The following is a 4,102-nucleotide window of genomic DNA, read 5'->3' as shown; positions in this document are numbered from 1 at the left end:
CGCCTTTCTCCTTGCGTCGTTCGTAGAGGCGGTTGTCAATCTTGATAGCGAGTTCGGCGTACTGAAGGAAGTCTTCCGGGCGATCAAGCTTGATGATCTCGTCCTTGACTTCATCCTTCAAGTTGTTGTAGAACATGAAGATCTTGGTGTCTTCGGTGAGCTTGAGCTGGGCGCAGAGTCTTCTGAATTCTGCTGCGTAGGCAGTAGCAGACTTAGTCTGGCGTAGGTGGGCCAAGTCTCTTTCCGCTTGTCGTGATCCGTCGGGATCCTGAAATAGGGATTTCAGGGCGTCTTCGAATCCCTGGAAATTGGCGAATATGTCCCTAACTTCGCTGGAACAATGGTCGAGGGTCTCATTGTTGAGATATTCTTCAAGGAAGGGCTCGAACCATTGAAGGGCTCGTCCTCGCAGGAAGGTCGCGGCATGAATGACTCTCTCAGTTCCGTTGCGGAAGTTTCCTTGATGGAAATTCTGATAGTTCTTGACTTGGATGAGGAATCCCTTGAGTAGTCCTGGGGTTCCGTCATAAGTGATGGGAGAGTTGAGCTTGAGTTTCTCTCGTCCATCCATGGGGGTTTGGATGATGTTGGCGGCCGCTCGGAGGGTGTGAACCTCCTGTTGGAGCTTGTTGGCGAGCTGGTTCTTGTTCTCGAGCTCCGTCACGGCGTCGTTGAACATGGCCTGCATATGCGCGATGTCGTTGTTGTTCTTCTCGATGCGCTTCTGGAGGTTTCCGTAGACTTTCTTGGTGAAGTCGAGTTCTTCGTCAGAATCCTCGGCTTCCTTCATTTCCTCGTCCAGGGATCGAGCAGGTTGCTTGCCTGAGGAGGCGCTGGATCCTGGGGTGGGAGTCTTAGGAGCGTTGGGTCGCGCGGCCATGGTGTCGTTACTGTTCGTTAGCTTCGTAGGGTCAACTTACTGAACAGGAGCAATCAAAGTGTTACGGTCGGCTTTCCGTGGTAGTGTCTATTAGCAGAAGCTGAGGCAACGAAGCTGGGGAACAGTGCTGTAAGTCGTGCTGAAAGGATCAGGTCTTCAGAGGATACGGTGATCAGTCGTATACTCAACAAAGGTCTTGTAATGTGTGTCACTAGTGAAGGGTGCCGAGAGTATCCGAGGGGATAATCACAAAGTTGATTGCTGAAGAGCTATGGGAGTCTGTCCTTGAGTGCGTCCAAGTCCATCCTATATACAAGTCCGCTCATGTAGTCTTAGAGGCATCCGTATGTTCAACATACGGGTGCCGTACTCTTGGCATACGGGTGCCGTATCCTTGGCGTACGGGTTCCGTATTTCTGGCGTACGGATCTAATCTAATCTTATCTCCACGTGACCTGTACCATAGTTCTTCCGTTCCGGGGGAGTCATCTGCTTAACCCTGTCTTTTGTCCATACAAAGGCTGTGCCGCCCGCGTCCTGCTGGCCGGGTGGGGCTCTCGTCGCCTGTAACTTGTTGGGTCGTAACAGTGGGCGACTCACTATGATGGGCGACTCACTATGCATGTACGTTAATTCTAATTAGTACTTAAGAAAGGCTAATAAATTAACATTACTAATAAAAATACCCCCTATACTTTACTCTTATAGACTGCATACTATAATAATAACTACTTTACTTACTAAAATAGTAAAGAATAATTAGAATAGTATTTTAAGACTCTCTAGACTCTAGCTATAACTTAATTAGACTATAAGAAAATAGGTATATATAAAACCCCTAAAGAATACTAATAATAGTATATTAATATTTTATAATAAGCCTATAGAATTACTACTTACTAAAGAATCCCTAATGTAAGGAAAGAACTTAAGAAGAATAATACCCCTAAGAAAAAGGAAACCCCCTAAGAATAACTAAGAACCCTTACTATAATATACAGGGGCTCTAACTAGAAGCTTATATACAAAATTAATAAATAACTTAATAAAATACTCTAAATAGAATAACTTAAAGAAGTTAGGAGACTTATACTTTAGGGACTAGTAGTACTAGGAGGAAAAATTAAAATAACTATACTTAATTAAATTATAGTAAATAACCTTTAAGACTTATAAATTTAGACTTCCTAATAGAGAAAAGTATATAAATATACTATAACGTACACGCATAGCGAGTCGGCCAACATAGCGAGCCGGCCACTCCTTATCGCTAGAAAAAGCCCCTTTTCTAACTATTTATTAAAAAGTAGATTCTTAACTAATAAAGACCTAGTTTTTAGTATTAGATAACGATAAGAGTTAGATTTTAAGAAATAATATTGTAGAAATTATTGTCTCTTCCTAACCCTAGGTTCTTAGTAATCCTCTTATCTAGAGGCCTAGATAAGAGGTAAGCTTAGTAATATAGGCTAGAAAGAGATAATAATTTTAATACTATTATTTCTTAAAATCTAACTCTTATCGTTATCTAATGCTAAAAACTAGGTCTTTATTAGTTAAGAATCTACTTTTTAATAAATAGTTAGAAAAGGGGCTTTTTCTAGCGATAAGGAGTGGCCGGCTCGCTATGTTGGCCGACTCGCTATGCGTGTACGTTATAATTTTATAGAATAGTATATAAAAAGAACTATTTACTTATACTACTTATATTAGGAGACTACTTACTATTAAACTCTAATTATAAGGACTATAAAGACCTCTTTTAGGCTGAATACTTAAATAATAATTGTAGAAAATATAAGAAGAGTAAGAAGGAGTTCTACTTCTACTCTTAATAATATACTAAAGAATTTATTTAGAATGTCTACTTTAATAAATAACTCCTATTCTAAATAATACAATACTATAAGGAAGGAAATACTACAATTTTTACTTTAAATTCTAAATACTCTATATTATACTATAATAATAATAACGTACATGCATAGTGAGTCGCCCATCATAGTGAGTCGCCCACTTCCACCTACCCTCCAGCCATTTATATAAGTCAATCAAGCAGCATCGTACGAAATCAATTAAAACTACTCATCATCCTCTTCTTCAGAGGTCTCCCAAACTACCTGACATGTTCGTACGTTATGTCCAGTCTTTCCGCAATTGCCACATCGCCGACCGCGTAATTCACCCCCCTCCGTACGAGCCCCCTCCTGACGCGTATTTTCGCCTCCAGCATCAACAACCCCCTTCTCTACCCGGATTGCCTCTGCTTCAGCTGCATTAAGGGACCCTCCAAGACGCAGTTGGGTTTTTTTAGCCCTCCGACGCTTGCTTAGTATCTCATTTGCCGTACGAAGCCCACGGCACTCAGCTTCAATAAGAGCTAGTTTGTGTGCTAACTTGCTAATACCTTTGGCCTGCAAGTCAACTACTTCGTACAAATGGGTTGGTGAGCTATGTTGATGACTGGTAATCCTTTTCTTAAGTGATGCAGAGCTTCGTACGGCGTCATGTGCTGTAGTTGGTGTCTTTAGGTCCCAGGAGCCCTGGCTGCTTGGGCGTGAGTTGGATGGTGTTGGCGTCTTTGGCTTGAAATCCAGGCGAGAAATAACTACTTCTGGGTTAAAAGGGATAAGGCCAGCCTGTCTAAAGCCAGCTCGTACGTTTTCTTCACCCATTGAAGTAAAAAAGGCTGCCTTAAAGGCAGGAAAGAAATCGTCCTTAGTAATGTGCGTAATCTGCATCCGCATCATTTTCTCAATTTCCTTACCGTACGACGCCTTTAGTGGACTAAAACAGCCAACATCAAGAGGCTGGAGCTCGTGCGATGAATGGGGAGGCATGCAAAGAGCAATAATGCTGTGTTCCTTGCAGTAATTGTCAAACTTGGTGGACTTGTGGCTGTTGTGGCCATCAAGGATTAGGAGCCGGAAAGCACCCTTCGTACGAGACTTTGTGCACTTTTCAAAATGCTGTAGCCAATCTAGGCCAATCTCATTTGTAGTCCATCCATTTTCGCTAGGGTGGACGCGCCATTGGGGTGGGAATTGGCCATTGGTATACCACGAGAGGAGGTGATATTTGCCCTTGACGATGACGTACGGAGGCAGCGCCCAGCCATCCGCACATACGCCCTGAATGACAGAAACCCATTCGCGATTGCCAGGCTGCTTCGTACGAGGCCTTCCCTTACAGTCGGAGGTTGTAACAACCTTTGCGTGCAAC

This window comes from Colletotrichum higginsianum, assembly GCF_001672515.1.
Source record: "Colletotrichum higginsianum IMI 349063 chromosome 7 map unlocalized unitig_7, whole genome shotgun sequence".
Classification (NCBI taxonomy): Eukaryota; Fungi; Ascomycota; class Sordariomycetes; order Glomerellales; family Glomerellaceae; genus Colletotrichum; species Colletotrichum higginsianum.
The sequence above is the reverse complement of the archived record's forward strand: the minus strand, read 5'-3'. Positions refer to the sequence as shown.